Source organism: Zingiber officinale, chromosome 2A (genome assembly GCF_018446385.1).
Source record: "Zingiber officinale cultivar Zhangliang chromosome 2A, Zo_v1.1, whole genome shotgun sequence".
NCBI classification, from domain to species: Eukaryota; Viridiplantae; Streptophyta; class Magnoliopsida; order Zingiberales; family Zingiberaceae; genus Zingiber; species Zingiber officinale.
Genome location: NC_055988.1, coordinates 66,822,074 through 66,846,599, shown reverse-complemented (window position 1 = coordinate 66,846,599; position 24,526 = coordinate 66,822,074). Strand labels below are relative to the sequence as shown.

The 24,526-nt window shown below is 36.3% G+C and overlaps 2 long non-coding RNA genes across 6 annotated transcripts; both read left to right on the top strand.

Annotated features, from left to right (window-relative positions):
* Nucleotides 1–14,720: 14,720 nt before the first annotated feature.
* On the top strand, nt 14,721–16,538 carry LOC122039685. 3 transcript variants are annotated; one of them, XR_006128332.1, is made up of 4 exons: nt 14,721–15,297; nt 15,379–15,487; nt 15,590–15,644; nt 16,480–16,538. It is a non-coding gene; the product is annotated as an uncharacterized LOC122039685 (long non-coding RNA). The 3 variants fall into 3 exon arrangements; XR_006128333.1 differs by lacking the exon at nt 15,590–15,644; XR_006128331.1 differs by lacking the exon at nt 16,480–16,538 and having other exon boundaries at nt 15,590–15,841.
* Nucleotides 16,539–22,100: 5,562 nt separating this feature from the next.
* Nucleotides 22,101–23,918, top strand: LOC122039684. 3 transcript variants are annotated; one of them, XR_006128329.1, is made up of 4 exons: nt 22,101–22,677; nt 22,759–22,867; nt 22,970–23,024; nt 23,860–23,918. It is a non-coding gene; the product is annotated as an uncharacterized LOC122039684 (long non-coding RNA). The 3 variants fall into 3 exon arrangements; XR_006128330.1 differs by lacking the exon at nt 22,970–23,024; XR_006128328.1 differs by lacking the exon at nt 23,860–23,918 and having other exon boundaries at nt 22,970–23,853.
* Nucleotides 23,919–24,526: the final 608 nt, after the last annotated feature.

Here is a 24,526-nt window from a genome sequence, read left to right as displayed (position 1 = left end):
ATACTTAGGTTTATATATTAAACTTTAGGTTAATTAACATAATCAACTCCCAATTTAATTGGGATATTTAAACATGCTTTCTCCTGCGCTGAATAGCTTTATCCCCTTAAACGGCTCATACGAATCCCGTTTAAATCCCAAAAAATTTCTAAAAATTCTAATAAGATTATTACTCAAATAAGCTTATTATTTAAATATTATTTGGGTAGCGTATTTTATAAATTCTCTTTCACTAGCCTTTAACATGTCTTACATTTTGTGAATTTTAGGTGTAGGTGTTTCCTTTATATTCGATTGATCATATGCATTCATTGCATCATAAACCATTGATTACATTGCATTCACATGCATTGATGATTCCTCTGGAGCAATCGTGCAGGATGACGATGCAATGGAAGGACTAATTTGATCAAATACATATGACTCTCCATGACTATACCAGTTGTAATAATTTGAAACAAACCCATTCTTATATATTAAAGGATTGAAAGATGTGATAGAGGGAGGAGGGTGAATATCGCACGTTAAATACTTTTTCTTTTGAAGTGTTAAAACAAGAGTAGTGCAGCGAAAAAAAAGAACTCGTTTCAATTACTTGGTTTGGAGCATAGGTCGACTCCTACTTCAAGACTCAGGATCTCTTGATCACACAATTGGACAATCTACTAAAACTCTTCTTTCTAAAACTTTCAGAAAGAAGCAATTTGTATAGATAAAAAGTATAAGATAGTAACAACATACTATCTTATTTGAATTTAAGTACAATGCAAGCTAAATTAAAGTATATCAAAAAAGAGTATAGATGAAGTTCTTTGATGCCTTGTCAGAGTAGTAGCTTGCTTGAAGATGTATTGCAGATCAGTAGAATGAATAGATCCTTTGCATGGAGGTGAACAGAAAACTTGATCATTGCCTCAGACCTCGAGCTCCCCTTTTATAAGAATGATTCGATCAATCGAACTCCTTATCGGTCAACTGAACATGCGCCCTTCCTTCTTCACTGAGATCCAATCTTCACACATTTATGAGCATTAATGGTTTGGTCGACTAATCCCATGATCGGTCGATCGATCAATGAAGTTTTTCCGTTCATCGAGATTCTTCATTAAAGAGCCTTTAATGCATTTAATGTTCGGTTAACCGATCCCTGAGTTTGGTTGATCGAAAAGACTGACTTCCAACTTAGCTTCTGATAGATCTGATCTGTGCCATGTCAACTCAGTTCGGTCGACCGATTCCTAAGTTCGATCGATCGATCAGGCTGATTTCTACAAAACAAAGTTAAACACAATATGCCCTTGCAAAACAAGGTTAACACAATTATATGATTCATGATTAGTAATTGACAGTATCATTGTCTTGATCTTACCTTGGAAACTTTTCCGATATCTTTAGTTAGATCAACAACCTAGGATTTGTTCCTTTCCAGAACACAACCTCACTATTGTTCCTCTCTAGTTGCTTACCTCAACCTATCTACCAAACATTGGTCCTTCAGACCTATTTGGTCTTTGCCACTTAATATTAGATTGGCACCAATATTAAAACAAGACTTAACTTGAATTTTTGACAACATCAAAACCTAGGTTCGATTCTGGTGCACCCTGCACCAATAATCTCTTCCTTTTTGATGTTTGGCAACTAAGCTTCACAGCTAAGTTTATAAAGACAAGTAAAGATAAGTAAATAAGCATTTATTTTTAACTTACTCTCCTCTTGAGTTTAATAATTTTCCCTGAATTAACTATCACTATCTCTTTCTCTTTGACACACATGAAAACTAGGAGAAGCACAATCAAGCTTGAATTAGGTAAGTGTCGAAGTTTAGAAAATAGTTGGAAAAATTTTAAAAATTAAAGTTAAAAAAAAACTAGTGGTTTTAAAAACATAATCAAGAATAAGACTGGAAAACATTTCTAAACATATGAGGGATTAAAAATATAAAAATAAGAACATTAACTAAAAACTAAGGAAAGAAATCAGTTATTTAGAAAGGAACTAATTTTGAGTTAAGGAAAACAAGTTGAGGGAGTCTAAAAATAAGTGTAGAATTTTAAAAAATATATTCTGAGAAAAATAAATATACCTTAAAATTTTGAAAAATCCAAACGTTTTGTAAGGATAAATTTTAAAAAAAAATGTTTGAAAATATTATAAAGATAAATTATAAAAATTTTGAAAATTTGGTAAAAAATAATTGAAGATTAAGTAAAGATGAATTTTAAAAATTATTGAAAATTTTGTAAAGATGAATTTTGAAAATTTTGTAAAAATGAAATTTGAAAATAATTGAAAATTTTGTAAAGATGAATTTTGAAAATAATTGAAAATTTTAAAATGTTTGTAAAATTTGTAAAGAAAACTGATTGAAAAATTGATAAAGAAAAATTTTGAACATCTTAAAAAAACAAAAGAATTTTGAAAATTTCGTAACGGAAAAAAATGAAGTTTGAATAATTTAGTCTTTAAAAGATGTCAAATTTGATAATTATGTTCCCCTTTACCTAAAAGTTTAAGGATAGTTTAAAAACTAAAAAAAAATTCTTATGATGAAATATCCAACCTTCATAGTTAGCTAACTACCACATGATAACAACTGCTAATTCAGGTTGATCAAATTGAGCGTTTGGTTCTAACTAGTTTGTTACTAGCTAAATTACTCAAATTGATCAATGTATTTTATTTAAAGCCTAGATATATAGCGATACACTGACATAAACATCTGAAATCTTAGGCTAAGTCCTAAGTATCTCACACCGTTCTATGTTTTCAAGCAAGACATCCTACTGTGCTTGTGAGATGCTAAGTTTCCAAGACTATATGAGCATGCAATTCTACGGTAAGGCCTAGACTACTCTAAAAAAATAAAATATTTTGAAATCTTGAAAGGAGAATTTTGAAAATATAATTTTAAAAAACTAATAATTAATAATTTTCAAAATTAAAGAAATCTAATCTATAAGCACATTCATAATTTGCATGAAAAAAAAGAGAGGATGGCATTTAAGCAAAATAGTAGTGAAAACATCCCATAATGCCTACAAGTCACAAGTGTATCAAAATAAGTATCCAGTCCTAAAAGTCACTTGTCCTCTTCATCATCTGTAGCACGAAGATACTCAAACATCCTACACTGCTTCTTCTCAAAAGCATCAGCTCGATCAGTCATCTCCTGAAGAAAATCTACAAGTTGTCCTAGGAGAGAGTTATACTGATCAGTCATCTTGGTTTCCAAGGAGTCGAATCGTCCAAAAATGTCGTCTCGAAGATGACTATAAAAATCACTAGTCTGTGGGGGAGGTACATAAGAGCTGCCCTGAGCAGCATCAAAAAAAGGTGTCAAAGCAAATCTTGGATCAAAAGGTGGATGATGATGTTTCTCAACCACAATCAGCTCTTCCTCAGCCATGTCTTCTTCGACTACAGGTGGGATGTATTGTAGATGGGTCTGCTTATACACCAGTCCCTCTACACTAGTCCTAATCTGAGCTAAAGATAACTGTCTAATCCTAATGAGATCAAAATCAGACAACTCGATTAATTCACCTCGATGAACCCCTACTCCTAGAGAAGCAATGTATGGAGTGAGAACATGACACTGGATCATATGAACTTTATTCGAGGTGCTGTAACTTAAATAGCAGATAATAGACCTAAACAATCAGTAACCCAAATCAAAGTTAAGTCGGTGTCACAGTGTGTACATCAAAAAAAGATGTACTGGATGTAGAACTCACTGATCTCTAGATGACAAAGGATGAATGCAATACATAACCATCTTATAAAGTGCGTTGTCTTATGGACTCAGTGGCACATACAACATCTTTTTGGGATGTGGCCCCTCAAAGAAGTCAGCATACATAAGATCAAGAGTCAGATGAGTGAAAAGGGGGGATAGTATGTCAGGAAGAGAAGCACTAAAAAAGATACGGTTAATAAAAGGTCGAATCTGTAAGAATCGAAGAAACATATCAAGGTCAAATAGTATATCCCATGTAGCAACTTTAGTCTTATAGTAATGGGAATTGATTTCACATAAGTTGTGATAAAATTTAGAACACAAAATGAGATTATATGCATGTCGACAAAAAACAATACTATCACGTTGAAAATGCTAGGTAATTTCTATGATCTCGGGACATGTTTGATAGAATGGAAGGTTAAGACAATGAGTCCCTATCACTTTAAACTTTTTATTTGGAAATTATTGACGTAGATCTTTAGTTGAGAATCTAGGATCTTGGTTGCGATTTAAGGAGCTAGTCTCCCTTTGTACAGTTGTATGACTCTTTTTACTATTATTAAAAGAATTAACTAAAAAAATCATAATTAGAAAAAGAAAAAAAGTTTGGATAGGTATTACCGAGGCATAATCGCATTCCAAGAAAGATATAGACGGAGGGATGCAAAGTACGGAAAGAAAATAAATAAGAGGAAAAAGATTTGGGATGAGAAGTATTCTGTCGGATTCTAGTTTTTATAGACCTCGATCGGTGAACCGATGAAGGGTTTGATCGACTAATCCCTTAAAAAGGCTGAGTTATTGACAAATTAAAAGGAGATAGTCAACATTTGATCAACCGAACTAGGTTTTTGGCCGATCGGTAAATTGATCACCGCTGAATATTTATGCATCGGATGAGCTTGAATTAAAGTATTCGGTTGACTGAACTGGTTGTTCGATCGACTGAATAATTGAAGATAGTTCAATTTTCAGTAATGAACATATATTTTCGGTCGACCGAACAAGATTTTCAGTCAACTAAAAACATAATTGCTCGACTTAGCTTCTTTGGGGTGCAATTTAGAGTAAAAGCCGGATTTGGTCGATCGAACCGGGCGTTCGGTTGACTAAACTGATTTTTTTTAAAGTATTTAGGTTTTGAATTAATTAAATTTTAAATTATTAATTTTTTTTTTAAAAATAATTATTAATTAAACTTTTAAATTAAGTTTTTAATTAAGTTAAGTTTTTAAGTTAAGTTTTTAATTAATTTTTAAAGTTAAGTTTTTTAAGTTAAATTTTTAATTAATTTTTAAAGTTAAGTTTTTAGTTAAAATTTTAATTAAAGTTATTTTTTAAAGTTAAGTATTTAATTAATTTTTAAAGATAAGTTTTTAATTAATGTTAAGTCAAAAGTGAATAGTTTTTTTTTTAACGTTAAGCACTTAATTAATTTTTAAAGTTACGATTTTAATTAAAGTTAAGTTTTTAATTAATTTTTAAATTTAAGTTTTAATTAATTTTAAAGTTAAGTTAAAAGTTAATTTTTTAAGGTTAAGTATTTAGTTAATTTTTAAAGTTAAGTTTTTAATTAATTTTTAAAATTAAGTTTTAATTAATTTTAAAGTTAAGTCAAAAGTTAATTTTTTAAGGTTAAGTATTTAATTAATTTTTAAAGTTAATTTTTAATTAATTTTTAAAGTTAATTGTTTAATTAATTTTAAAGTTAAGTTGAAAGTTAATTTTTTAAGGTTAAGTATTTAATTAATTGTTAAAGTTAAGGTGAAAGTTAATTTTTAAGGTTAAGTATTTAATTAATTTTTAAAGTTAAGTTGAAAGTTAATCTTTAAGGTTAAGTATTTAATTAATTCTTAAAGTTAAGTTTCAATTAATTTTTAAAGTTAATTTTTTAATTAATTTTTAAGTTAAGTTGAAAGTTAATTTTTTAAGATTAAGTATTTAATTATTTTTTTAAGTTAAGTTTTTAATTATTTTTTTTAAAGTTAAATGTTTAATTATTTTTTAAAGTTAGGTTTTAAATTAATTTTTAAAGTTAAGTTTTTAATTAATAAGTTTATAAATTAAGTTTTAAATAATTTAGTTTTAATTTAATTTTAAAAATTTAAGAATTTTGAAAAAAATTATTGAACTCATGTTAGATTCAAACTTGGCTTTGTGTTAATCAAGCAGACTTCTTAAGATAAGTTTTCACTTAGCGGTGAGACATATGCCCTTCTTATGTATCAATGGTGGACCACTTTCTGAATACTTTCCAAAATAGTCTTGCCCAAAAAAATGAATACTAGGTTTTGGTCGAACTGACCCATATTTGACTGGGATAGCTTTGATCAGATCTATTAAGTCTAGTGCACTAGGTAGAATACACAAGATTTAGCCTAGACATATTTTTGACAAAGCTTCCTTGACGTACTATCATCCCAATCCATTCTAATGCTATGTTATTAGGGTTTGGTAAATCTTTTTAATTAACTATTCTAAACTAAGCAGAAAAGAAAACCTAATCCTAAACATGCATAGTTGATTAATCAAGTTAGTTGAACAGTTTTTCTATTTGCTCCTCCTGAGTCATAACTTAGATATGGTCTATCTAAGTAGTGAATTTAACTCTTAGGGATCAAATATTGATTTAATTAAGAATTTTTTGGAAACCCATGCCTGGACTTGATTTCTAACATTTTGACTAATTAACGACAAATATGATTTGTTGGTTTTGTTTAGTTATAGCCAAATCCTGATTTGTTGTACACAACTCGTTATAATTTAGTACCATATTTAGACACTTGGATCCCAGTTTAAACTTTCCAACATTATCTTGAATCTCTTGACTTGACCTTTCAAGTTAGAATTTTTTTTTCTCAAGTTTCGCAACTTGAGTTGGAGTTCTGACTTGAATTTGGTTAGTTGAGTTACTCAAGTTAACTTGCTTCTTAAGGTGATAAATTTTCTTAAGTAGTAAGTTATTTTATTTTTTATATTTTGTTAATTTTTTAAATAAACATTTAACTACTTAAGTAAGTTTTACTTGGAATAAAAAGTTATCATATTGGGACCTTTAGAAATGGATACAGATTCGTGGCTTCTCTCGGACTCAGTGTCGGTCTCGAACTCATACTCTTCCTCGGACTCGAAATTTTTGTTTCTTGCCATAAGGGCAAGATGACTTGAGTGCTTCAGTTCTTCCATATCGGACTCCTCGGAAGGTGACTCATCCCACGTCACTTGGAGGGTCTTCTTCCTTCTTGCTGATTTTGGTTTTTCCTCTTTCTAGTTTGGGCATTAATGTTTGAAACACCCCTTCTTGTTGCATCGATAACAAATCATATCTGATTTGTTTTGTGTATGGTTTATTGGTGTCTTCTTGGTGCTCCTTTTAAACTTCTTCCTTGTTAGTAATTTTCAGACCATATTGACCAGCTCCTCTTTATTGGTTGATTCTGAGTCAGACTCACTTTCTGGCTCATTCTTGGTTCTGGTCTTGGTTTCTTTGATTAATCCTACATGCAAGGTAATAACTTTCTCAACTTGACTTAAGTTAGATTATCCATGTAATTCTAATTCACAAAAAAGTTTGTTTAATTTAATAATTGAAAGATACCTTGAAACTTTGTATGCATCTACTATTGATACCCACAAAGCATTTCTTGAGAAGGCATTTAGTGCGTACCTTATCTTGTCGTGATTCTCTAGGTTGTGTCCAATCAGATGTAGATCGTTGAGAATATATTTTAGTCATGCTTGCAATTGCTTGGCCGTCTCTCTTTAAATAAATTATTTAGTAATAAACATCTCTTATTTACCTTAGATTTATTGGTTCCTTCATATATCTTTACCAGATGGCCCCATAGTTCTTTTGCATTTCATATGACCCGACTCAATTTAGTTCTTCCATGGTTAGACTACATTGGATGGTGTTGATTGCGTTGTAGTTTAGTTATGCCTTTTTGATCATCGGGGGAGTCCAATCTTCTGGTTCTATCGATTTTCCATCTACCATCATCAGAGGAATGTGTCTTTTGAGTATGGTGAACCAAAGCTTGTTGGACTTGAGGTAGCACTCTATTTTTTTTCTTCTAGTAGCTGAAGTTCTCCCCTTTGAACAATGGAGAGCAGATAGTGCTATATCCTTCTTGGTAAGAGTTCGAGATCCTTGCAATTAAAGAATAAAGAAGAAGAAAATTTTCAAGACTCTCGTCTTGGGATTAGTAGTGCAGGATAAAGAATTAAGTATAAAAAAAAATTTAAGGAAAAGGGAAAGGTTTTTAAAATTTACTCAAAAATAATTAAGTAATTTCAGAGCTACCATGCTTTGATACTAATTAAAGGATCAAAAGATGCGATTGAGGGGGCGAATATCGCACGTTAAAATTTTTTTCTTTTGAAGCGTTGAAACAAGAGTAGTGCAATGGAAAATAAAGAACTCATTTCAGTTACTTGATTCGGAGTTTAGGTCGATTCCTACTACAAGATTCAGTTGACTGATAAATCCTTCGAACGACTGATCCATTCGGTCGACCGAACTCCCTATCAGTTGACTAAATACGTGCCCTTCCTTCTTCATCGATATCCGATCTTTACACATTTATGAGCATTAATGGTTTAGTTAACTGATCCTATGATCGGTCAACCGATCAGTGTAGTTTCTCCATTCGTCGAGATCCTTCATTAAAGAGACTTTAATGCATTTAATGTTCGATCGACCGATCCCCGAGTTCAGTCGACCGATTATGCTGACTTCTAACTTAGCTTATGATCGATCTGATTGTGCCATATTGACTCGGTTCGATCGATCGATCCCTGGGTTTGGTCAATCGATTAGGTCGATTTTTGTAAAACAAAGTTAAACACAATATGCCCCTGTAAAACAAAGGTTAGCACAGTTATATAATGCATGAGTAGTAATTGATGGTACCACTGTCTTGATTTTAACTAGGAAACCTTCCCGGTTTCTTCAGTTGGATCAACGACCTATGCTTTGTTCTTTTCTAGAACACGACCTCACTATCACTCCTCTCTAGTTACCTATCTCAACCTACATGCCAAACATTGGTCCTCCATACTTGTTTATACTTTGCCGCTTAGCATCGGATTGGCTCACCAAGATTTCTTTTTGATCTTTAATCCTCCAGATCTATCGATCTTTCCTGCCAAGTGTCGGGTCCTCTCGACCCATTTAGAATTCTTGCATAGCTTCCACAATCTGTTAAGACTTTTCTTACCAAGTCACGACTTGGGCTTTCACTGGTTGAGTAAACAACCTGTACACTTAGTCAACTTGTTAGATCACAACAAGACTTAATTTGAACCTTTGACAACATCAAAACTTAGGTTCGATTCTGGTGCACCCTGTACCAACATATATATGAGTTTTTCACTATATCCTCATCACAAAAGCTATATTTCTACATTTGTATTGATTACATGGACACTTTAACTCGGCACCATTCAAATATTCTAGATGAGACTTAGTAAAGTTTACAAACCCTTCAACCCCAGTAAAAAAATTCTTAACTGATAAATCTATTGTCTAACCTATTGTACATCCAAGCCTTGCTCAAATATATTATATCTTAATGGGAATAAAATTTCCAACATGGTTAATCATGTCAAACTATGTATGATTATATTTAAATAATTTAGGTCTCATGAAACTATGCAAGTTATCTATCAAGTTATCGAACTATGCAAATAGGATGTCATCCCAAGTTATCAGTAGATATACAAGTCATCAATGATATAATATCAATATGGATAAATATTGAGCATCAACATGTATAAATATTATTAATAGTCTAAATCTAATAAATCAACTAACAAATGAATCACGAGAGGCATTACTGGTCGTGGCCGAATAGTAGTGTTGGTCACCCCCGATCAGTGTCAACTGAGGCCCTGTTTAGTCAGTCGTGTCCCTGCTATGCTAGTAGTGGTCGGCACCGCTCAACCATGACCGACACTAGATGAGCAGTGCTGGCTATGACCTGCATTGGCCATGCAGTGTTGGCCACGACCTACACTAGCCGAGCAATGCTGGCCATGACCTGCTCTAGCCAAGTGGTGTAGGAGGAGGAGAAGTAGAAAAAGAGGGAGAAGTGGAGTACTTGAACGCTAGAGGAAGAGAAGCCGGAGGAGGAGGAGCTAGAGGAGACAGGAAAGATCATTGGAGCAGTCAAATTAGCGGAGCAGCAGATCGCGCATAAAGAAGAGATATAGCATAGGGGAGACCTAATATCCCAAATTTAACTATGGAAAATAAAATAATCCATTGCTAATAGCGATAGAATAATATATTATCTATCACTACTAGCGACAGATTATCCGTCTCTAAATTGTTGTAAAAGCTAGGGTTTAACTTCTCATCGGTTGAAATACAAAGGACTAGAGACAAAAAATAAAATAATCTGTCACTAAAAGCAATGAATTTTTTTATATTCCGTCACTATTAGCGATGAAATATTTATTAATCTATCGCTAGTAGAGACAGATTATTTTATTTTTCATCTCTAATATCGATGGCTGATTAATCCATTCCTAAATTATAGATATTAGGGTTTGACATGTCTGCTGGATAAATGCAAAGGGTTAGTGACGAATTAATTAATCTATCACAAATAGAGACGAATACTAAATTAATCTATCGCTACTAGCAATGGAAAATAACCTAATTGATCTCTAACAGTGATGGAAAATACATTAATCCATCTCTATTAGGGGCTGATTCTAAACTAATCTATTGCTAATAGCATCAGACAATATATTAATCAATCCATCACTAATTCGTTGCTAAAATATTGGATTTAATGGTCCGACGATTCAATATAGAGGCCTTAACGATGAAAATTTGTGTTTTGTCGCTAATTATTGATGACCATTAACATTCCGTCGCTAAGTAGCAACGAAATGTTAATGGTTGTCGCTAATGCCATTGCTATTTATTGTTTTTTTTACTGTTAGTAACACAAATACATCTAACTTAAATTTTTTTATCGAACACTTCAATCACGCATAACTACTTAAAGCATGATTGTGCTAATTACAAGTAATTTTGTAAGAAAAATTTATTTCAATGTAGAAATTGAAGTTTGAGTTTAGCATAATGATTTATAATAAGCTTCATCTCCATAAGCTCCCCTCTCCTCCCACCATCATAATCACCATTAGATATTGTTTTAGAGTTTTCTTAACAAATTAAGTGATTTTACCGTTGAAGAAGGGAATAATGCTACATATAAAAATGAGAGATAGGCAAATGCCTCATTGAGTATGATATCATTAACTAAACAAGAATATAATAGAATGAAAATTAAGTGGATCATATGTAAGATAGGATAATTTAATAATAAGTATTATTTGAGAAATAACTTTATGTAATTTTTTGAGAATTTTTAGAAATGTTTCAAAATTTAAACGGAGTTGTATGACATATTTAAGAGGATGAATCAATTAGGCTATGTGAAAGTCTATTTAGAATATTAATTAAGTGAGAGTTGATTGATTTTATTAGACCTATGATTACAATTAATTAATCTAAATTGGAATATAAAAACCTAAGTTTACTTCCTCCCATTCCCATTTCTCCCGATCTCCTCCCCTCTCCCTCTTGCTGTCTCTATCTCGAAGCCACTGCCTGATCCACCACTGGAGGCACTTGAGCATCACCCTCTGCACCTCTCAGTGCATTGCCGTCATCATTTCTTCAAAGTCTATTGACATTGCCTATTGCCTTCGTTGATCTATTTTCACAGCCATTGCTTCATGAGATGTCGGAGCCTGGGTCGACCCTCTTCAGATCTCACCATTGCTCGACCTTTGATCACCAACCTTTGTCGCTATCAGTATCATGAGGGCATTGTCGGTCCTCATCCATCCTTGGTCGGTCATGTTTCTACCGCAATTGGTTGTGCTTCACGCGTGGCCTGCCCCACGAAGTCGCATCGCCGCACCTTTGCCCCGACCACTGAACGTTGTTTCCACTGTTGCAGCCACCACCGCCTGCCAGCAACTATACTTGACTTAAGTCCATTGTCAGTCGCTATTGGCTAGCTCCAAAGAAGAAATCACTTATTAGGTTAAAAACTTGATCTAATCTGTTTGACATTTACTATTAATTAATCGCTATTTAATGAAAATTAGGCAAATTGCTGAATCTGATATCATTATCTGACTGAGTTAACTAGATTGATTAATTGAAAATCAGATTAAGAAGAAGAAGAAGAGAAGAGGTAACGCTTTGAGTTAATTGAAATTGAAGTATTGTTTTGATTTAGGTTGATGTAACCTTGTTAATTGATTTAGTAGGTTAATGAATTGTGTGATTAAATAGATTTACAGATTCATTAGATTGATTAATTAGTTGATGATGGGAAGATGTGTTTAGTATCATATTTCATTTTCTGCATTAGATTTATTAGTTAAATTGATGTTGTGATTAATTGAATCATTAAATTGAGGTTGAGATTAATTAGGTGGATTTCCTATATGGGTGAATGACTTATTGGAGTGAGTCAATAGATGGATCAATAAATGAATATATTAGGGTTATTGTTATGATTAAAAACCCTAACCAAATTAAAGGGAATAAGTGTATCTATTTTGTTTTGGTATTTAGGTTAGCTAATTGATGCATGATGAAATTAGCTAAACAATATATTTGATGCATGACTCTGATTGAGATGAGCATCTCGATACAGGAGTTATTTTCCACGGTCGACATTTGAGATGGGTACTTCTTCCTTGGACTCTATAGTTCATTGAAATTATTGCATGATTTTTAATTGATTGATTAGGTCGCTTTATCTTAAATCTAGTTGTATTTATCCATGCTTGATACTTACCTTATTGACCTTGGAGATGATTTAGTTATTGCCTATACAGTCTTAGCTTTGAATATCTGTACTTTGTAGAGTATACGCATGTATGGTATTTACCATATGAATGTTAGAGTAGTGCCCTGTAAGCCAACTGTTGGCTAGGACTTTATTGATTCATGTAAATAAATATTCTTTATTTTAATTTAATTCAATTTGGTATGACATTTACTTTATCTTTATACCCATGTTAGATGTATAGATAAAGTCCATGAATATAATATAGTGAGCTAGGGTGACATATATGATGACCACCATGAAATACATCAATATTTACTGAATATTCTAAATATGTTCCTAGTCAATTGAGTTGCTTAATAAATAAGGATAAAAGGTCGCTCGAGTTAGAGACTAGCATATGTGATGTAGTGTACCATGTTTCATTTGTAAGGACATAGAGATGCTTAAGCATATAAATGGATGCTTATATGATGAGTTAATCGAACAACCCTCACACGGACTTTTCAGGTGATTATCATTTATCGAGTGGATAAGTCTTTAGTTGTGGTCGTATACTAGTTGTCATTATGACCTAAGACAACACTGAGACTCTATATGCTAAGACTATACTTTAGCTCATTTACCTACTCTATTAGGGTCATCAGGTGGTGAGATTGGGTGTAGTAACGAAACATATAAGAGTCAGTATATTATATCATAGATTCACCACACACCCGTGGGTGTGGATATCCTAGGTAAATGTATTATTCTATTGTGTATGAAGTCTCTAATTAGAGCTATAAGATGTGCTTTAGGAAATGAGTTTTCTAGTTGCACATGCAATGTCACTATAAGATATATCACATGGTTGTCAAATCAATATATGGCCCTCGATGTACCAATGGTTATAGATACGATCGAGATATATGAGATGAAGGGATCGGACTATACTATAGGATCGTTACGCTAGGGGGGGGGGGTGAATAGCGCTCGTGGCTAATTTTTTTGGAAAACACGATCAGAGATAATGTAGTGGAAAGAAAAATATAAGAAAAAACAAACAACGCTAACACAACCAAGATTTACTTGGTTTGGAGCTTGTGGAGACTCCTACTCTAAGGCCGACATGTGAGAGTGCTTTCGATGGGTAATCACTAATCAATTCATAAGGATTACAAGTGTAGTTTGAAATAATTACAAGTAATTCAAAAACTAAGAATACCGATGACTTTGTAGGATGAAAGCTTCTGCAGAGTCATTGTCAAAGCTTTTGTATGTTGTAGAGGCTTTATCAGAGCAGTGCATAAATGCAAAAGTCATTTTGGTTGTCGTTATTTAGCTCCTGGTTAAATGCTGCTTATATAAGCTATTTTGGGCACCTGGAACCCCTTTGGGCACCTGGACCACATGTCCCAGCCAATCGATGCACTCTACATCAGCTTGTGGATGATTATTCGGGTCTGAGCACCTGGATCGAGTCTGGGCGATAAAGCATATATATAATATAAATTTGATAGTCTCTGACTGTCTGATTTTGACTTTGAGTTTCGTTGAAACTCTAGGTCGAACCAACGCTTATTGTTCCCTCTTCAGGGGAATGCATTCTCATGCATTCTCACCTACTCCTCTCAAGAGAATTTATCTTTTGTCAAATCGATCCTCCATGTGTTGGAACTTTCAAGCCTTAAAAACTGCTTTTTGCGTTGCGAAAAACCTCGAAGTTCTTGTCACAGATCCGTGCAAAGATAAAAATTTACATATACATAGTTTTCTCCTAGATCTACATGATAGAAGTTACACCTTTGTAGTGATGCCCTTCGCTTATCCCGCTCGTCCAAACGGTAGCCGTATCTTGTAGAGTGTCAAGCGTACACTCCTCTACACGTATCCACACGGACAAGAGATGGAGAAAAACCACTTAGAGTGTGCTAGCACTCTTGGATGGTCACGACAATGGAGGAGAGGGAGAGAGGAGTAGAGAGGAAGAAGAAGAGAGAATTAAAGTTTGCACACACTTGCTGTAAGATATCAAAAAATTTAAATAGATAGGGTTATTTGGGAAATAGCCTTATAGAATTTTTTCGGAATTTTTAGAAATTTTCTGGGAATTTTTCAGAGCTCGTAAGATGAGTTTTGAGGGGATCAATTTCGAGTACAGGTAAGGCCTGTTTGGGATACCTGTTTAGGTGAGGAAATGTTTATAATTATAAGTTATTTTCTTTTCCTTTAATTCCCTTCCCAAGTGCCGTTTTCCCCAAACCCGACGCCGATCTCCTCCTCCCCGATTCCCTCTGCCCGAGCCCCTCTCCGGCGATTTCTCCTCTCCGCCTCTCGGTGTCGCCGGCGCAAGCAACCACCGGAGCTTTGCAGGGCGGGTTCTCCGTCCTCTCCCTCTTGAGGTGTGGATCCCTCCTCCCTTCCTCTCCCTCCTCTTCCTGCCCTAGATCGCCGACGGAGAGGTCTCGTCCACTGCGATTGAGTTCTTGCTGAGTTACCGGAGATAGGACGTTGGAGCTCGAAGGGTACCAATCATCTCCGGCAGAGTAGGCATCCTGGTGGTTGTTTCTTGCGAGCGATCGAGGTGATCCGGCGGAGCTAGGGCACGGCAGCGGGGGAATTGGTTCGCATCTCTCTCGGTAGATTGAGCTCTCTCAGTTCTTCTCCTCTATCTGTTCACTGGAGTTTGACTTGCAACTCCAAAATTGCTGGATCGAAGTGGGCGACATCACCAGGGAGAGTTTAATTGAGGTATGCTTCACCTTGAATCATACGGCTTCAAGATCTTGTTTGATTGATCTTCTTGGTGATGTTCTTTCTGTTCTGGAATAGAGGAAGCATTGGACCAGTATGTGGTGGATCTTCCCAGTTGCCGGTCACTGCCAAGTCCATTTCTTGGAGTTGTGGAGGTCTCGGCTGAAGAGTTAGGGATCTGTTTGAGGTGAGTTTAGTGCTGTGAATTAGGGTTTCAGCAAATCTTTTGCTATATGATTGGTTTTATGGATTGATCATTGGAAGAATTGATTATGGGTATCCTTTGTAGCTTCTGGCAGTGGGTTGTAGGGTTGTTAGCTACTGGTTTGCTGCCATCCCTCAAGGTAAGTGTCTACCACTAGTTTTCTTCTTAGTGTGAAATTGATTCATGGTTAAGGAATTGGAATTTAGCTTTGATATATTGATTTGGATTGAATCTTGGGCTGGTTAGCGGATTTAGAAGGCTTTGTGATGAGTTTGGATTAGTGTTTGATTGATGATGAATTATGTGGAAGAATTTTGTGTGTTGGATTTATGATGTTTGGTGGTTGATCAAATGGATTAAATGTTTAGGATTTGGAATTTGATTGTGATAAGTCGATTCGTGATGGTTATTTAGTAAATGATTTATGTAAATAGACACATGATCGTTATTGGTATGTGTTGGAGTGATTAGGGTTTGTATTGGGTTGGTATTTGTGGATATAGTGATTGGTTAATATAGATTGTTATGTGATCATTCTTTGGATTATTGGATTGATTGTTGGTTGGGTTTTAAATATGATGAGATTGATTATCAGATTTGTTGGTTAGAGGTGGGTCATGAGGATGATTATGCATGTTTGATGTATGATGTGTGGTGGATAATAATGGGATGTAATGGATGGATAATTTTCTGAATTAGAGTAGTGTCCATCTTGGAGTTTGTATTATGTTATGGTTTGATTAATTAGGGGTTGGTTGCATTTGATGAGTTCATGATTGTTATTAAGGATCATTGGATTATGTTTGGATTTAGGAAGAGTTGAATTTAAGGATGTGCCTATGATTTACTTTGGGTTGGATCATTAGGTGGAAACTAAACAGGGTTACCTAATCGACGTAGGATTAGGTATTGGGTTTAGTTTGTTGTTGATTATGTGATTAGCTAAACATTATATATATACCGTGTGATCGCAGGACTTGGATTCGGGACGAGTGTCTCGACATGGGATTTTCAGATGACGATCGACAGATTTAAGGCGGGTATTTCTTCCTTTACCTCTATGTAGATTTTCTTGTACTTAGTGCATGGTTGCTATCCGATGGATTAGACTGCTTTACCTTATATCATATCTGTTTGTTGACTTCCTGCTAGAGACTTATGCTTGATCTTTGAGGTGTTCCATTTAAATTCATGTACAGTCTCAACTCTTGATATCTATTCTATGGTGATTAAACGTGTAGAGTATGTCCTGTAGGGATTGTCGGGTGGCTGGTATTATCATGCTGATTGGGTATATGATGTGGACTGTACATAGGTGGGTATGTGTATAGGAGTCATCTGGTTGACCGTGCATTTACATGTGGTGTGTATATCCGTATTTGTTATGTACTTTTGGAGGAGTGTGTTGATTGCACGTCTGTGGTTTATACACGTGTCCGATATATTTTTATTGGAGGATACATGTTGATTGTATATGTGGGGTTGTCCATGTGTATCTGGTATGTTCATTGGGGATTATTGGTTGATTATACATATGTAGTTGTATACATATGTTTGGTGGGATATGTGGAGGTATCATGACGGTTATACTCATGTTGGAGGTATTTATGAGGTTTGGGGTTGTTGCATGGATGATGGTTATATATATATATATCATGTTCATCATTCATTGCATCTGATGACCATTGTCTCCCTTGTGGTGAGAGAGTCATCAGTTGGTTTGGTTTAGCCGCCCACTCGGCCCCTCATGGGTAGTGGTAGTTGGAGCAGTTGCTGCTAGTCCTGTCGTGCCACCCGGTCACGAGGTTTAGTGAGATCCGGCGTTGTGAGCAGTCAGGGACCCTGATGCTATGTAGTTAGATAGCTACTAGCGGACTGTCCGCCTCGACCACTATATAGTGGGCTGGAGGGTAGTACAGTCGTCACAGACCCAAGCCTCTCGGCCATACAGGGGTCGTGGTGTCGAGAGAGGTGGCGGGGGTGACCATGGAGCATGCATACGCAGTTATTATTCTTGCATTTGATGCGCGGTGCATCTGCATTTGCATACATGCCTAGTAGATACTAGTTGCATGTGATTGTCGTTGTTGCACTTGATTGAGATATGGTTGTTGCATTTGGTTGCCATGCTGCATACATGTCATTTATTTTACATGTATATGCAGTCGTACTTATATTGCACAGGTGTCACGGGTATATCTGTTGCAGATCCAGTGAGTTTACCGATCTTTGTACCTTGCGTCGATTTCAGATTGGGTATGTATTTACCATTATGTCAGCAGCGGTTTGTGCAGTTTGTAGGTTAGTTATGATTATGTCTGGTTATTACGTTAGGTAGGTTCAGATGCATTGATTATGATAGTATGGTCATATTCTTTATTCCCTACTGAGACTGTATACTTGTGATCTCCATGTTTTATGTATAGACCATGCACTATCTTTTCTATTACCCGCTGAGTTACCTATACTCACCACCGCATGTATATATTTATGTTTTCAGGTAGATGGTTGGAGTGTCGCTCGGAGTATCCTGTCTGCCGGGTCCTACGTCACATCCGAAGATCGTGATTGTTTTCTTTTGTATATTCTTTTCTTATTTTTGGCATTGTATTTGTGTATAGCCGTGTGGCTATCGTATGGTTTTGGGTGTTGTATTTGTTGTATAAGCCTAGCCGGCTAGCAGTGTGTTGATTGTGTTGTATTGGGCTTTCCGTTTTCGTTTTTCCGCTGTGTTGGTTTTTAGTACAGCCGTGTGGGCTGTTTTATATATATAACTGCGTGGTTGTGATTGTTTCATTCCAGCCGTGTGGGCTGTTATTATAACTGCGTGGTTGTGTATATAAATATTCCAGCCGCATGTGGCTGATGTATTTTGCTTGTAGTGATGCTTCAGATTGTCACCGGTACAGGGGAGGTTTTGTCGGATTTTTGTCTGACAGGAACTCCTTTGGGGGCGTGACAATTTAAGTGGTATCAGAGCAGGTACGATGCCTATTATTCGTGTTTTGGATTTTGTGTTTCGATTTTCTTGATGTGACTTTTCGGGTTTTGGGACCAGGCAGCAGCAGGACATCTCCAGGCTATAGGAGGTATGTTTGCATATTGTTATCATTCATTTCTGTTGGTGTATGTATTGTTGCTCATGATAGTTAGCTATGACTTGTGTTAGTACTCTCTAGTTAGTACTTGCCTAGTTGATTGTATTATGCATTTCATGTGTTGGGTCAATCACTGATCACGGTTGACCTAATGGAGATCAAGGATTACAGTCTCAGGGGATTCATCATATCATACTACCAGTAGTTTAGTGTCTATTACTACTAGTTGGTTGAGAGTTAGAGTCTCATACTAGTCTTGGTTACTATTAGCTAGATGGTGGATGATATCTGTATACCCATGTTGACTCAGTTAGTAGAGTACCGGTTTACTCCTGTTGATGATTGATTTACTTGGTTGACTTGAGTAGTTATGGTTTGACTGATTTACCCTTGTTGACTTGGGTAGTGGTGTATCGATTTACCTTAGTTTCATCAGTGGATGATTAATTTACTCTTATTGGATCGGTTAGGAGATGATCGATTTATTTTGTTGGTCCGACCAGTAGGGGATCGACTTACTCTATTTTTAGAGATTCCTATCGGTGGGATGTTTCATACTCGGTTAGATATTTTGACTTGTACCAGGGTAGAAAGGACTGAATTGGCCGTATACCAATATCGGCTTAGTCAGTCTGTAGAGGATTATCGTATCCGATTCCATGGGGACTTTGACTATGGACTGTTTGTACCTGATAGAATGACTTAGAAGGTACATTCGGATAGGATACCTCCACTGATGTGGAACAGTGTAAAGCGACTTGCTTAACACTTATGAGATATAACCGTTATTAGGGTATACGAGTTGGAGAGTACATTTGGATATATGATTTGTATTGACATGAGAGAGTTGAAGTTGGCTGCTTAACCTTTACGTGACCCGGTACCACGTGAAGGAAGAAGGAGAGAATGTTTTTGGAGATCAGGTCGTCACTGAGTGATTTCCTTGAGATGTTTTGGAGAGAGAGTAGTTCTTTACCTCTTTCGGTAGCATGGTGATTTATAAGGCGATGACTAGTAGACTCGCCTATCGTTGTTCTATGGGAGATCCTGACTCATGGAACTATTGGATATGATTAGATATCCATGATGTACTTAGTGATATATACCCCGCAATGGTGCGGAGGAAGTGATATTAGTTGAGTACTACCTAGGAGGTCTGATCGTAACTAGGTATAATTTCAGATGATGATTTTCGAAGGGTAGAGCGTTGATTGACGGATAATTTGATCAGCTAGTTAGTTATAGTGCTCCTCTATTTTTGTGTTCATTGCTTGATACTGGAGGTTACTGAACCTCAGATGGAGCAATCACAGTATGATGGGGTACGAGACAATGGTTAGACGACTCAACTAACATTGTCTTCATCAGGTGGCTCAAGACCTTGACCACGTGATCATTTTACCAGATATTGTAGTCTATATCTCAGATTGGAGGATGCGACCCTTTTATCAGCATTTGTCGAGGGACATATATAGGAGGATTATGAGGGTCGTGTAGATACTCTCTTGATGGGTAGACTCTTAGTAAGGAGATTGGGTGACCCTTGGACTTCGGATTGACGTTCCTTTACGAGGGATATTTGATTATTAAAAAGGATGAGATAATGAGATTTGACAGACTTTATGGATACATTTAGTTTGTAGATAGTGAGTGTTGAAGGTTGGATGATTTCCTTTTACTCTATCTTTGTTTAGGGGATTGTCTGGTATGATTGATTGATGTTGAGGATGATTTGGAATTGATAGATATTAGGAGATCAGGTGTGGTGATAGGCTGTCGTTTTATGATTTATTAGTGGATATTTGACTTGATAATATACTATTTGGTGTTTGATGTTGATAGTGACATGGAGTGTAGTGTGTTTGTGATATATATGGATTTATGGATTTATAGTTGGTGATCGGATCACAGATTTGTTGGGGATCTTACGGTTGAGTGTGCTTATTGTATGGATAATATGAGTCTTTGGTGTTACCATTTAGGCATATCGTGCCCTAGATGTTTTTATGGACTCGATGTACTTGGTATCATTAGGGTGTTTGGATCAGTTTTCATTATCTTTATTGGCGATGTTGTGATCTATTCCCGATCCGAGGAGGATCACGTGCCCTATCTTCGCATAGTTCTAGAGATGTTTCGACGGGAACATCTATATGTGAAGTTAGTAGTACGTATTGTGATTGTCTTCTGTGGAAATTGCTGGGACATATGGTCACCAGTAGAGATATTAGTAGATCCACAAGAGTTAGAGGCTATCACCAGTTGGAAGTGGTCGAAGTCTATACCGGAGATTGATGGAGGATTTCTCTAGCATTGATATGTCGTTGACTGAACTGTATAGGAAGGGTAGGGAACCTTCCTGGTTAGATGCTGGTGAGATCAGTTTAGTACTCTCTAGTGTAGACGGATTTGCACTCTATACAGAGGTATCATATTTGGAGTTTGGTGCAGTTTCGATATAGCATGAGCGAAGCAGTCACATGCCAGTAGTTAGAATTCTCGTGTAATGAGAGTTGGATTCTTTGTTTCGTGGGAGATCTAGTGTGTTTCCGGGCCACTTCTTATCCGGGAGGAGTGACCGCAAGAAACACATCGTTCTAGATTTGTGATACATGTTGTATAGAGATTTGGAGTGTTCTTATTGATGGATTTTCATGAAGGAAGACATCGTGGATTTTGTAGCTTGAGGTTTAGTATGTCAGCAAGAGAATGCTGAACATCAGATATCAGTAGGATTGTTTCAGTAGACTCGTATTTTGGGGTGGAGTTGGGAGTATGTCATGATGGATTTTGTTGTGAGATTACCCAAGACTCGGAGAGGATATAATGGTTGGGGTAATCATTGTTGGGCAACGTCTTACTCCCTAGCTATTGATTTGTAGGATAGATTCTTTTGGATTGAGTAGCTGGATTATACTCTAGAGGGATTTCCAGACTGGATGATGTATCTCTGAGTATTGTTTTGGATGGAGATCAGTGATTCATGTCATGGTTGTAATTACGGTTACAGCAGACTTTGAGTTAGGAGCTTCACTTTAGTATAGATTTTTACCCTTAGACTGATGGATAGCTGGACCGCCTTATACAGATGTTGGAGGATCTGAGGATAGTAAATTTTAGATTTTAGAGGTAGTTGATTTATCCACTGTTGGCTAGATGGCAGTGTGAGAGAAGCGGAAGTAGGGTGGACTCATAACCCACAGAGTCATTCTTTATGGTTGGAGATTTGTTCATCATACTTGGATAGAGTGGTATGCGAGTATGCTGCTTGGAGGTTATCATTGGATGTAGATCCCTGAGTTGACCAGTAAATTTGGGGACCAAATTTTTATTAGTGGGGGAGAATGTAAGATATCGAAAAATTTAAATAGATAGGGTTATTTGGGAAATAGCCTTATAGAATTTTTCCGAAATTTTTAGAAATTTTCTGGGAATTTTTCAGAGCTCGTAAGACGGGTTTTGAGGGGATCAATCTCGAGTACGGATAAGGCCTGTTTGGGATACCTGTTTAGGTGAGGAAATGTTTATAATTATAAGTTATTTTCTTTTCCTTTAATTCCCTTCCCAAGTGCCGTTTTCCCCAAACCCGACGCCGATCTCCTCCTCCCCGATTCCCTCTGCCCGAGCCCCTCTCCGGCGATTTCTCCTCTCCGCCTCTCGGTGTCGCCGGCGCAAGCAACCACCGGAGCTTTGCAGGGCGGGTTCTCCGTCCTCTCCCTCTTGAGGTGTGGATCCCTCCTCCCTTCCTCTCCCTCCTCTTCCTGCCCTAGATCGCCGACGGAGAGGTCTCGTCCACTGCGATTGAGTTCTTGCTGAGTTACCGGAGATAGGACGTTGGAGCTCGAAGGGTACCAATCATCTCCGGCAGAGTAGGCATCCTGGTGGTTGTTTCTTGCGAGCGATCGAGGTGATCCGGCGGAGCTAGGGCACGGCAGCGGGGGAATTGGTTCGCATCTCTCTCGGTAGATTGAGCTCTCTCAGTTCTTCTCCTCTATCTGTTCACTGGAGTTTGACTTGCAACTCCAAAATTGCTGGATCGAAGTGGGCGACATCACCAGGGAGAGTTTAATTGAGGTATGCTTCACCTTGAATCATACGGCTTCAAGATCTTGTTTGATTGATCTTCTTGGTGATGTTCTTTCTGTTCTGGAATAGAGGAAGCATTGGACCAGTATGTGGTGGATCTTCCCAGTTGCCGGTCACTGCCAAGTCCATTTCTTGGAGTTGTGGAGGTCTCGGCTGAAGAGTTAGGGATCTGTTTGAGGTGAGTTTAGTGCTGTGAATTAGGGTTTCAGCAAATCTTTTGCTATATGATTGGTTTTATGGATTGATCATTGGAAGAATTGATTATGGGTATCCTTTGTAGCTTCTGGCAGTGGGTTGTAGGGTTGTTAGCTACTGGTTTGCTGCCATCCCTCAAGGTAAGTGTCTACCACTAGTTTTCTTCTTAGTGTGAAATTGATTCATGGTTAAGGAATTGGAATTTAGCTTTGATATATTGATTTGGATTGAATCTTGGGCTGGTTAGCGGATTTAGAAGGCTTTGTGATGAGTTTGGATTAGTGTTTGATTGATGATGAATTATGTGGAAGAATTTTGTGTGTTGGATTTATGATGTTTGGTGGTCGATCAAATGGATTAAATGTTTAGGATTTGGAATTTGATTGTGATAAGTCGATTCGTGATGGTTATTTAGTAAATGATTTATGTAAATAGACACATGATCGTTATTGGTATGTGTTGGAGTGATTAGGGTTTGTATTGGGTTGGTATTTGTGGATATAGTGATTGGTTAATATAGATTGTTATGTGATCATTCTTTGGATTATTGGATTGATTGTTGGTTGGGTTTTAAATATGATGAGATTGATTATCAGATTTGTTGGTTAGAGGTGGGTCATGAGGATGATTATGCATGTTTGATGTATGATGTGTGGTGGATAATAATGGGATGTAATGGATGGATAATTTTCTGAATTAGAGTAGTGTCCATCTTGGAGTTTGTATTATGTTATGGTTTGATTAATTAGGGGTTGGTTGCATTTGATGAGTTCATGATTGTTATTAAGGATCATTGGATTATGTTTGGATTTAGGAAGAGTTGAATTTAAGGATGTGCCTATGATTTACTTTGGGTTGGATCATTAGGTGGAAACTAAACAGGGTTACCTAATCGACGTAGGATTAGGTATTGGGTTTAGTTTGTTGTTGATTATGTGATTAGCTAAACATTATATATATACCGTGTGATCGCAGGACTTGGATTCGGGACGAGTGTCTCGACATGGGATTTTCAGATGACGATCGACAGATTTAAGGCGGGTATTTCTTCCTTTACCTCTATGTAGATTTTCTTGTACTTAGTGCATGGTTGCTATCCGATGGATTAGACTGCTTTACCTTATATCATATCTGTTTGTTGACTTCCTGCTAGAGACTTATGCTTGATCTTTGAGGTGTTCCATTTAAATTCATGTACAGTCTCAACTCTTGATATCTATTCTATGGTGATTAAACGTGTAGAGTATGTCCTGTAGGGATTGTCGGGTGGCTGGTATTATCATGCTGATTGGGTATATGATGTGGACTGTACATAGGTGGGTATGTGTATAGGAGTCATCTGGTTGACCGTGCATTTACATATGGTGTGTATATCCGTATTTGTTATGTACTTTTGGAGGAGTGTGTTGATTGCACGTCTGTGGTTTATACACGTGTCCGATATATTTTTATTGGAGGATACATGTTGATTGTATATGTGGGGTTGTCCATGTGTATCTGGTATGTTCATTGGGGATTATTGGTTGATTATACATGTGTAGTTGTATACATATGTTTGGTGGGATATGTGGAGGTATCATGACGGTTATACTCATGTTGGAGGTATTTATGTGGTTTGGGGTTGTTGCATGGATGATGGTTA